The sequence below is a fragment of the Rhynchophorus ferrugineus genome, unplaced genomic scaffold (genome assembly GCF_030347505.1).
Source record: "Rhynchophorus ferrugineus isolate W39M unplaced genomic scaffold, kcgeb_rfMv2 rfM6, whole genome shotgun sequence".
Taxonomy (NCBI): domain Eukaryota; kingdom Metazoa; phylum Arthropoda; class Insecta; order Coleoptera; family Curculionidae; genus Rhynchophorus; species Rhynchophorus ferrugineus.
Genome location: NW_027472585.1, coordinates 41,275,769 through 41,288,974, shown reverse-complemented (window position 1 = coordinate 41,288,974; position 13,206 = coordinate 41,275,769). Strand labels below are relative to the sequence as shown.

Sequence of the window (13,206 nt, the reverse complement as noted above, 5' to 3'; positions counted from 1 at the left end):
AATATAACAAAAAAAATTAAGTAATATTTCTGTAGAATATAACAAGTTAAGTCATATTAAAACATAAAACCTAATACCTTAAAAATATTCTACACCATACAACTTGTACATGTTTAAAAATAATATAAAAAAGCGTTCATTGTTCTGTTGTTTTTCTGATTCCATCTTCACAAACCCAAATAACACAGTTTATCGCATGTCAAGACGCAAAGCCAAAATTGGAACGTCTTCCGTACGACTACACCGATTCGCCAACTCTAGACGCGCAAGCAAACGAAACCAGCACACTTGATTGTTTTATTTATTTTCATCGCGTATCATTTTAACGCATACATAATCGATACAATTTTTATAGTCATAATAATAACTCCGGATTCACATATAATCGTAATTATTATATTTATATTTTTATTTTTCCCAGTAAAGTGCGATAGCGTGGTCTAGAACAAGAGAAAATAACAAAAAAAAATAGAAACGTATTTCATATCACAATCTATAGTGATTACGATACATATCCTATTTTCTTAAATTTTAATTGGTGTTTAATTAAATCATAATCTCCATCCAGACATTTATAATATTAAATATAACATGTGATTCATGAATTTTAATAACAATTTTATTATGTCCATATAAATTTACTGGTGGATTAATAAAGATACTTATAATGTTGTTAAAATCGTCTGATTAGTCTTATGTCTGAGTAGTATTACGTGTAAATAGTAAATTAAATATTTATTTCATTGTAGTAATGAATTAGCACAAAATAATGATTAAGTAATAAAAATCAGTGCTTACAACTAACAAAAAAATACTTTGTAAACTAAAAACAATGAAATTCTACGATAATTGATTACGTCGATGCTGGGAATCTTTATTAAAAACCAATATAATGAATTAAGTTCACTTCTTGTATTAATAATCGATAAAAATCAATGTTTATTGTTTTTATATTGCCATCTGAGCCTATTTCATGTCTGACCTCCAATAAAATTAATATCCAGTCAGTATTAAATTATTTACAAACAAGCAACATATATTCTTGGAAACAGACATCCAGTTTACAACTATTAATTTACACAAGGAATTCGCGGAAATAAAGAAACTTTATTTATAGTTGTGAAAATGACTATAACTTACCCATACAATAATTTTACTACAATGGTTCTCCAATTTTCCATTGATGAAAACCGTTTCCTACAAAATAATTTTTAAGGTGTGAATAAAGTTATATCTCAGAGGAAGCTGGATCAGCTTGATATTGAAATAATTCGTACTTCTAAAAGTACTAAGAGGCTCTAAAGCCCGTTTTTTTCTTTAGTTACATTAGCAATTATGTTTTATTCATTTTTATACATTCAATTTTAGTGTTTTACTATAACTAATAGATGCATAAATACTTGAAAAGTAATTTTATAGTAAGTTTCATAAATTTAATTCTTTACTTATATTTATTAGAACGGTTGAGTACCCAATTAACAATCAGATGTATCCAAAGCTATATTACTAAATCGTATACTTGTTCCTCACCGAATTTTTTCACAGGATTCAAGTTTATTAGTAATATCCAATCCATTCGCTCAAAAATAATTATTATGCACTTAACCAAGTATACAAGAAAAAGATTTCTTCTATTAGAATGCTTACAAATACCTTAGAGCACCTTATTTTGTACTTTGTTTATAGTAACACGTCATTTGAAAAAATTATCCACGACCTACCATAGTAAAACATATTTTCTTGGTAAAATTAGTCTTTTTTATTCAACAAAATTCCTTTCAAGGTTGATACACTGATTATAGCGACCCTCCAACTTTTCGATACCATTTTTGTAGTACGATTTGTCCTTTGTTTCAAAATAGGCCTCAGTTTCGGCGATCACCTTTTCAATCGACGAAAATTTCTCCCAGCGAGCGTTCTTTTGAGATCTGAGAATAGGAAATAGTTGCTGGTGGTCAGATCTGGAGAATACGGTGGATGGATGGATTATTACCGTCGTTTTCAATGACTTGTGGCACGGTGCATTGTCTTGGTGAAGCAGCACTTTCTTTTTCTTTAAATGCGATCGTTTTTCGGCAATTTCGTACTTCAAATGGTCCAATAACGCTATGTAATAGTGGCTGTTGATTGTCTTTCTTTTTCATGGTTGTCAATGAAAAATATTCAATGCGCATTCCAAAATACAGACACCATAATCTTGCCAGCCGACTGTTGCGTTTTCCTACGCTATGGAGCGGGTTCATCGTGTGTAGTCCACTCGGATAACTGTCGATTGGACTTCCGAGTAAAATTATGGAGTCATGTTTCATCCATTGTCATATATCGACGCAAAAACTCGGATTTACTACCCTTGATCATCTTCAAACACTGCTCCGAATCTTCAACTCGTCGTTGTTGTTGGTAAAAAATGAGCTCGCGCGGCACCCAATTTGCACAGAGCTTTCTCATACCCAAATATTCATGAATGTTATGATGTACACGTTCAGTTGATATCCTTAGAGTGTCTACTATTTCATTCAAACTCAATTTACAACCATTTTGTGGATTTTTTAAATGTTTTCGTCGATAAAAACCTCTTTTGGGCGTCCACTGCGTTCACTATCTTCGGTGCTCATTTCACCAGGTCTAAACTTAGCATACTAATCCTTGATGGTTGATGTTCCTGGGGCAGTGTCCGGAAACTCGGCATCAAGCCAGTTTTATCTGTATTTTTTCCCATCAAAAGGCAATATTATATCAACACGCGAAATTCCTTTTTATCAATTTTTTTCACAATAACAAAAGCTGCTTCACTCAAAATGCTATAATTCACAAACTAGTGATCCGACAGCTGCCAAATTTGTGCACGTATCTTTTGAGAGTTAGGGCTAACTTAAAAAATATATGGATTTCATTCTAGCAGCGCCATCTATGTGTCAGGTCGGGGACATTTCAATTGACCTCTTATATACAAAGATGTTTCTAGTACCTTTCCACAAGAGATGTTATAATTAATATATTCTAATCAAAAATTTTATGTGATAAAATAACGAATTTCCATATCCAACAAGATAGGGCATCTATTCATAACATAATTTTGAAATATTGGCAATTTTGTACCAAAATTTTTATTATTTCCGAGCCGTGATAGTTTAACTTAAAGGAATCTGTAGATCGACATAGAGAAAATATATACAAACAATACATACTCAAAAACATTCAGAAACGCAGAATTGTCAGATAAATTATCACAATTTGTAATTTATTGATTGGATTCAGTTGAGAAGTTTTCTTAGCAGAAATGCGATCAAGGAATTTACAAGTTGACAACGTTTGATCACACATCTACCCTACTAGCCGTACTCATCCAACATTAGACCGTCTGATGACTCAATCCAGGGCGCTTTAACAGGGACTGACAAATTTAGATTGTCCCAAAAGACAATACATTTTTTTTAGTATATTTGAACATAGCAAACCCACTAAATTACGATGCACTAATTTCTTAAACTTTTTTATATTGCTTCTTTGTATATTACACATTTCTAATATTGTTAATTAATTCAACATATAAATTATCACAATTTGTAATTGATTGATTGGATTCAGTTGAGAAGTTTTCTTAGCAGAAATGCGATCAAGGAATTTACAAATTGACAACGTTTGATCACACATCTACCCTAGTAGCCGTACTCATCCAACATTAGACCGTCTGATGACTCAATCCAGGGCTCTTTAACAGGGACTGACAAATTTAGATTGTCCCAGAAGACAATACATTTTTTTAGTATATTTGAACATAGCAAACCCACTAAATTAGGATGCACTAATTTCTTAAACTTTTTTATATTGCTTCTTTGTATTTTATACATTTCTAATATTGTTAATTAATTCAACATGAGACCATGAAATACTATCAATAAATAATAAATACATATATCAAGAAATACATAATTAAACAAAGACAATTCGTAGACAATCGAAATCATGAACGTAAGCAACCACATGCCATCGACCAAGTGGTTGAAATTATCGACCACTGCTCTTGTTGTTCGCATCGTGACGCTGATGAATCACTTAAACCAGTTGATGAAACCGGAAAAATGCGGAAATCATCTACTATTTACGGTTTCGTTGGTGGCACACGACAATTAAGTACAAATGGCGTGCGTGATGAAACATTTCCAGCGAATCAATTAAGTAGTTCCTTCCAAGTAACAAAAAAAAAACGTAAACAAAACAATGAACGAGGCGATTCTTTTCCTTGATCCGGACCTTCGAGGCGCGAGATACGAGAAACATCATAAATAGAAAACGAAATATTATGTAACCGTTAAAACTTTCTACGAGTAGATAATGATTTATTCATGATATACGGATGGTAAGTAAGCTTTTGTGCCAAGCGCTGCGTTTTTCTAACGGCATTCCTTAATTTAATTTTAAACTTCCTTTAATGTCAATAAGTTCACGCCTAAAAATATATTTATATTTTTTTTATATAGGATAGAGAGAACATAGACATTGTATTTCAGCAAAAACAGTATAAAACAATTTAATATCATAAATAAATACAAACACAATTATAATATAAATTATATTATAATTGCTACTTCACTACATAGTATAAAACAAAGTCGCTTTTTCTGTCCCTATATCCCTATGTGCGCTTAAATCTTTAAAACTACGCAACGGATTTTGATGCGGTTTTTTTCAATAGATAGAGTGATTCAAGAGGAAGGTTTATATGTATAATACATGCATAATATACTAAGGCAACATTGCTAATTTTAGAGGTTTCTAACGTGATGTCGTAAATTAACCTATTTTTAGGCTTATTTAGCAATTAGCAAAAACGCTGCCTAACCCTACGAGTTAGATCAAATTAATGTACCACAGTATTGTACACCATAAAAAGGTCTACAAAAAAGTCCGCGATGGTATATGTTTATCTTTTAGGGATAACCCACATTAACCATTTTTATTGTTTACTTTTTACGTGAGAAAATGGCTTATTTACGAAGCTATTTTAAGCAATACGGCATTAATCCTTATCGAATTAAGTACCTTAAATACAGTGTGCAATTAATATAGATCAATATGGTTCCTTACAGCATGTAAATTAAACAAATATTATCGGAGATATTACAAATTTAAAATTTGCGTTTAAAAATGTGTAATGTAATAAAAATTGTATGAATTTAGATATTCCAAAGATAGCAGGAAATCTTCATAGTAAGTATAGGGGAAGAGGAATTGTTTTACTCCAAATTTAATGCGTGCAGGCCAAGGGCAGTAATGAATGAACCAAAAATACTGGATCGATTTTAATCATGTTTTCATTGAGTGACATAGGCATATATATTTTTATGCCCGTGCAAAGTCGGAGCAGGCCGCTATATTTTTATATACAACGTTCATATTTTTTCTGTAGTGTATTTAATTTAGTATCAGCATAGCACCCGTGCGAAGCCGGAGCGGGTCGCTAGTACACTATAAATGACACATTGAATAAATGAAGCTTACTATAAGCATGCCAGATCTTGATGTCGAGTGACAGTTCTAAAAACGAAAGGACAACATACCTGAGGAAACCAAATTCTTACTGACAAGCTTCAGATGGATACTTCTAATGTCAGGTAATAAAGAAAAATAATGAAACTCATAAGTGAATGAGAATGACAGTCAAGAGCAACGACAAGGGAATCATCAACACAAGACGCAGGGTTGTGCCACTATTGTGAGTAGATCTTGCTAGAGTAAAGCCAAAATTACGAATAAACCAATACATTTTACCTTTCACATGATTTTAAGTTTTACAATCACTTTTCCTAACTTCGACTATCAAGAACGTGCAATGACCACAAGGCAAAAAGCCAGAGACTAGCACGCTGCCACCAAGAGCTGACAGAAACCACTTTCGGTGGCATTTATGTATGCTTAAAGTTAACAATAACCTATAGCTATACATCAATTACTAATATCCACTTTGACGTCAGTCTGTGTCTTATAAAATAGTTATATTTATATTTCACAGTTATAACCATTAAGCGCCGTTCAAGAATTATGGAAAAGATAAAAAAAATATATAAAATAGAATATAATAAAATAAAATATAGTTAAGGTAATTAACACAAATTACTGCTACATACAATATATCAAAAGATGTATCAAAATTGTATCGATGGCAAACTTTCAGAAAATTTCTAAAAGCAAATGCAATTGTATTTTCATAGCTCATTGTAATATTTCATCAAGTTTAATTTAGACATGCTTTAACATATTAAATGTCTCTTAAGTGTTAAATTATCTTCTAAATATGAATTCATCATAAACTGGGCTTCAGTACCAATAGTTGTCTGCTATAACACACTCATACCAATCTGATAAAATCATATTGATTAATATTTTTCATTGTTTTTTCGCAACATACACGACTTGCCATATTCTTCAGGGGTATTTTATGATATTTATTTATGTGTTTTGTAAATATTTCGGTTAAAGACCGCAAAAAAACCCAAAATTATTTAAACGCTTTTAATGAAAAATCCATTATTAAAAACATATTGTTTTCTTGAATGAAACAATAAACTGATGGACAGTATAACCACAACGGTACTTGCAATACAATGAAAGAACAATATTAGAGCTTCTATTAATAAAAATCACTTCATAAACGTTATTTGATGTGGACAAATAAAAGCTATTCATTATTTAAACAATTAATTAATACCAGGATATTTACACAAGTCCAAAAAAGTTAAAAGAATACTAACAAGTGATTGTTTAATTCGCTTATTTTATTTTTATTAAATTATTTTTTTGTATATAAGTTAATATTAAACATTACTTGATAATAACTTGTTATTACTTATTTTACTTATTATGAAACAATATAATTGGTCATATAAACTTTAACAATGTTACTACAAAATGTATATTTCTTAGTAAAATGAAATTAACATTAAGAAAGCAGCAAAAACAAATAACTATTCCAATTAAAGTAGATTATGAATGAATTATCCATATTAGTAATAGTGGTTTTATTAGTTCCTTTTATTTTACATTAATTTACAAAAAAATAACAATTAGTATAATTCTGATTAAGTATAAGTACAAGTTACATATTTTCTTTATTAACAGTTTTAATTTATTTAAGGAAATAAGGAAATTAAGGAAATTATTTAACACAAAGATTCTTAAAATTGTTGGTTATGTAGTTAAGGTAGTTAACGTTCTATTTTAAATGCATATATCTTAGCTCTAAATAAAATCTAATTTTAAATCAATTAAAATAGTTCTTTAGTCGTTCGCAGAAATTTATAGTCATTAATAATTAATTTATTAAATTGTTGGAATTATATTAATAAGCTTGTTTAATTTATAATGAAAAAAATATTAAAAGAATGATGTCTATAAACCTATCAAAGTTGTTCCAAATTACCTTTTTAATTACAATTAATTAAAGGTTTCAAATGTATTTAGTTAATAATAATGTAGCTGTTAAAATTGTTGAATTATTATTGGAATTGTATTAAGCTTGTTTATTTTATAATAATAAAACACTAATAAATAAATCAGATACACTGAAAACCAGTCAAACATATTCACAATAACGTCACCAATTTTAATGAAGCTTTAGTATTGTCAAAAGACAAAAAAATCTGAACAGATATATATTGTATTTTTATTGTTAAAGATTGGAATTGTAAAATTGTTATAAGAATTATAATAATGAGTTTTTATATTTTGAAATAAAAACGTTGAAACAACTAACCTCACTTTTTAAAATATAATTAGATTTTTAAGACATGAGAATTAGTTTGACATTGACATAACTATAGTGAGCTTTCTTATTATCCACTAATGTTTCAAAATAGCGCTACAAACGAACATAGGTTGTTTAATTTTGTTTCTAATATTAATGCTGTTATTCTAATTATTAAATTATTGTTTTTGATTGGTATCAATCAGTATCACTTTTTTATTTTATAATAAACAAAGTACTGATACAAAATTATTATAAATATGTCAAAATTGTTCAAATTAACCTCACTTTTTTAATATATGGTTTCACTCGTAAGATGACACTTGTTTTGACATTGACATAACTTTATATAAATAATTTGATTATTGACAATTATAATGTAATGAATATTCAAAAATAATACTAAAAAATACAGGTATATTGTTCATTTTTTTATTAGTATTAAGGATAGTCATTGAATTACCCTTTGTACATGACTATAATCTTTAAATATGACAAACAAATGATAGCCGTCGTCGAAACCAGTCTCCATGAGGCTAAATAAAAACACAAAAGCCCATCTGTTCAGTCTTCGTTATTTTTGGCCCAAGTTTCGCGTTGCTGAAACGAGTTTGGGTTATTTTTAGAGAGCGATTTTTCAGGCATCATCAGGTGTCTTCTGTGTCGTTATGGCGATGGTATGATACCGGGGAAAACCTGTTGCAATTTGATTTTTTCGAAAATCATTAACTAGACGATTGTTGACATTTAAATGTCAAATATGGCAATAGTGAACTTTGTACAAAGTAAATGTGAAAGACATATTCTCTGCATTTAACTATTTCTGGGATTAATACAATAATTAAGGGATTAGTCACTATTTAATGGAAATAATCAATACGGAAAATATAATAACTAAATTCTTGAAATTATGGTTTATAGACGTTTTAACGAAAGAATAAGTAGTGTTTTATTATTTATTAGATACTTACATATTTTACATCCCCAAGAACATTCAATATAGTAATTTAAGTAGTAGTATTTTAAGTATATAGTGTTTATGTAGGAAAATTTATTAATTATTTAAAAAATTATCAATAGTTTACTTAGTAAAGTGAAAATAGTTATTGATATCTTAAATGTAATGAAAATAATAATATTTCTTACATTTAACAGAGATTTTTCTTTTTGTGATTAATTTATTAATATCAATACCATTCATTGCGCTACATTTCGCCAGTTTAGTTACCTTAACCGGCAAAAATGTATATTTCTCTAGCAGTTTCTTACACCGATAATATAATTATGACTTTTTATAATAATATTTTCTTATTTCGTGAGCTTGAACAGTTTTGTAAGTTCATGCTGACTACCAACGTCCTTCAAAACCTAAGAACTACCGAATTTATCATTAAAACGCAAGTGTACGATATTAAATTGAATTTTTTACCTTTTTTACATAACTGTAATAAGGAAAAACAGCTGAATTATAGCGCGAAATGCTATTTTTCGAATAAAGTGTAATAACATTAAGGAATGTTTGCTTATTTTATGATTTGTTCTATTTAAATTAATCATTAATCGATATAACACGAAAGAGTTATACGTAATGTAGGAAACATTATCCCAAGTATATTTAAAATTGATCTATATTGTTTTTGTAAATTCATGTCTAACTTAGTTAGTCTTGTTATCGGTTTGAAATGATGTATTATTTAATTTGACTTTTTTTAAAAATATTATACAAACTAAGGCCTTTAGCAAAGAAAATCTGCGACACTGTACACATACAATGTTACTTTTTTTTTAATTAATTATATTTTACATTGGATATGCTTAGTACAATCTTATTTCACAAATTAATTTATTACTACTATTCTGTTGTACTTGCATTAATATACAAGCCAGACGTGTACGGGATTGATACATCAGTATGTATTTCTCAAATTAGAATAAAACTAATAAGCTTAAGCTAAACTTTAAAATACACTTACACTAAACTAATTCATATGGTTTGGTTCGCTTCAATCTTCTAATTTCTTGCGTGTTGTCCAGATTGCTGCGATTTAGCAATATTTTTTCATGTTTTAGGACGATATCTTGGATTACTTCGTGTATCCATTTGATTCCGAGATCGCAATCCAATTCTTCGTTTGTTACGTAGCGATAAGCATTGGTAATCGTACAGCATGGTTTTGGGTGCGTTGGATTACTAGTTGGTTTGATGTGAATAGGCTTTATTTGATTTTAGATCAAGTTGAGAGTAATTTGCTCTGCTTCTTGTCTCACATGATGTTTCCAGTTTAACCTACCGCCGATATATATTCAGAGGGATTTAGCTGATTCTACTTGAAGAATCGGACATTCGTCAAGTGATATAATTAAATTTTTGTCAATTCGCCGTAACGCAAAATTAACATAGACACATTTGGAGCTATCAAACTGTATTTTCCAGTATCTAGTCACACAACGTTATTAAGAAATTTATATGAAAAGTATATTTTTATTTTCCTTATTATTTTTTCAATAAAGTAGTGTTTTTACCCTCAGCTGAAGTCAATATTTCTAAGTGACCATTAATATTTTATTCTTGGAAGCTTCTGACAATATCCGTGAATTGTTTAGTTGCTTTATTGTATTTTTTTGCCTTCTATATTTCTTGATAGTGGCTTATTACTTTGTTTCTGATGAATGATATTGTTTATATTTAAGTGATTATCAAAATAATATTAATATCAACAATTAATGTCTGTCCCACGCATATTTTCGCATTTCACACGATTTTGAAAGAAGAGTTAGAAGACGTTAGAATAACATTAACGAAAACATCTGTTGAAAACTCCATCCAAGACATATTCTATCCATCAGGTCAAACATTCAAATAATAAATTATACAAGTCGTCAAATTTATTTTCGTCATATATAACTGAAATATGTCCAAATGTAATTTACACCTTTTTTCATAATATGGACTTGAGTTTCATAAATATAAACCTCAAAATTAATTAAAAATCTTTTAAATTATATATTATATCCCACATAAATTTCATACTTTTCTAGCTTTATGTCAGTGAAAGAACTGAAAGTTAGTGCAATAAAAAAATGTAGAAATTGTAAAAGTGATTTGGACGTATATTTCACATACATCTACATTCTGCACTTGCATTTATTTCGACTTTATCTACATCTTGGGATCTAGAGAGAATAGTAAAAGTAATAATTGTTCAAATGCATACGAAGTATACCATTAAACTGTTAAGGATTCTGAAAACGTTTGCACTGAAAGATACGATGCTGCTAGAGCGGCAATAAAATATGGCGACAATTTATGTTTGCAAACAAAAACAAACAGACAGTTGGTTTTAAATTCTCGAAATAGTTTAGAACAAAACAACTTACGGAATTTATTTTTCATTATTACAGTTACGGTGATAAATTAATATAATTATTATTAAATTTTTTACAAATTAGGTTCAATATAAAGCCTTAAATTACAGAAATTGTAAAGCTATATAAAAAAGATATAAATCGACTATGAATTAATTTTGATGGATTAAAATATAATTATTACATACTATCCGTAGCTGGCAACTGCTTGTTCTGCTTGTTCTGATGATATTCGAAGTCCACAGCAGTAAAACAACAATTCGAAATTGAAAAGCTGATTGTAACAACATATTTTTTTAATTAATCTCTTAGAACCTCTGCCCGAAGGCACTAAGTATTATTTTATGATTTCCTGCAGATACTGACATGCAGAAGATCGCTTCAGTAAGTGATCTGCTCTGCAAACTTATAATCTAAATCTTTTTCTAAAGACTACTCTAACTTATTCTAAACTCTATTCTAACTTATTCTAAAGACTATTTTTTAACTTATTTTAGAGATTGTTATATCTTACTCTATGTGTTCGTATGGTAGTTTGCGTTTGAGCATACGCACTTCATTGTAATGGCGCACACTTAACTGTTTGGCGAGTGCAATGGAATGCACTGACGGTCTTTCAGGGTACTTTGCACTAATACTTAGAATCACACTCGATATGGGTTCCAAGGGAATATCGCGCTGAATTAGTTTGTTGGAAAAATATATATAATATAATAATAAAAATAATAATATATATAATAAAATTATATATATATATATATATATATATATATATATATATATATATATATATATATATATATATATAATTAGCTAATAGTAGCTAATAACCCTAATAACAAAAAATTATATCATAACGATTACAAGTACCTATCGAGAATTAATTGTATATTAATAAAACTAATAAAAAAAACAAGATGAGTCGACCTTATACATCCTTCATTTTTTATACCACTCTTATTAACAATTACATGTATAATTAAGCGTTCAATTTTACTATCATTAATGTTGAATAGGGTATCTTATATAACGTTTCAATGGTCGCTCTTGAATTTGTTCGAGAAGTAAAACCTTGAGGAATTTTCTATAATACGTTGAATAATGTGTGTGGACTATTCGCTTTGCTATGGACATGTCCATTGCAAGCCGTTTCGTTGCAAACCGTGCCCAATTCTAGAAGAAAAAAACTAAGATTTCTTGTTATTCTCGACGGCAAGGTTAGTGTTACATAACAATACGGTATTAATATGCTGTTTCTATTTACATACAGGGCGATATTACCATGTAATTCTAGTAAGTATTGAAACACTTCACTAGTTTATTTATTTAGTCAATACCAAAATAACAAAATACTTAATACAACAAAGACTCTTGACTCTAAAGTGTAAACAGTGGGAAATTTCAAGCCCAGCTCTCACTGAATCTTATCTGATGTTGATTCAGCAGTAGTCTTCAATTTAAACAATATTTATTAATGATATAACTGAAATCATTTTGGAATTGACGAGAAAAATTATCTTGAACTTTTTTTTCTCCTATCCTTGATATTCCAAAAAAAATTATTTGCAAATTACTTTATATTCGTAATGAAAGGAAATATTCTGATTCTTGGTAAACCAAAATTTGCTATCAATATTCTTCTGATCAGTTTCTATTAAAAATTATTCGCCTTTTTTATTATCCTCAACAGTTCAACAATCTGCTTAGTGGGCAATAATGTACATGACATGTAGAATATAATTTCAACAAGTTATCCCCTCTATAGAAGATATCATTTTAAATCTTATCTAAAACATATGGATAACACTCTTTCGAAGTTCTTAATACTTTAAGTTATGCTCGTTATGGGTTCTAGAGGGACCTAGTTTTTGTTGAACTTACTATATATAGATTTAGCCGATAAAACACGATTAACTGAAAAGCCATATTGGATATTTTTATAAATATAATAATTTGAAGGAAATAGTACTTCAAGTATGGGACGCATTATAGAGAGTTTTAGAAAAAGGTTCTTATGTTAGTTTTATCAGTAATTTTTTGAAATGGCAGTGAAAAAATATATTTCTAAGCCATATATATCATAAAGGATACTCATG

The 13,206-nt window shown here is 29.0% G+C and overlaps 1 protein-coding gene across 11 annotated transcripts in view; it reads left to right on the top strand.

Annotated features, from left to right (window-relative positions):
- LOC143197913 (UNC93-like protein) overlaps positions 1–13,206 on the top strand; it is a 179,608-nt gene that overhangs the window by 90,750 nt on the left and 75,652 nt on the right. Inside the window, exon 1 of one of the 11 annotated variants that reach the window (XM_076406722.1) lies at positions 9,813–9,922. The exons of the other annotated variants lie outside the window; for them this stretch is intronic. The gene's annotated coding sequence lies outside the window, so the exon portion shown is untranslated. Of the gene's footprint in view, positions 1–9,812; positions 9,923–13,206 lie in introns of those variants that run through there. 11 annotated transcript variants of the gene reach the window in all.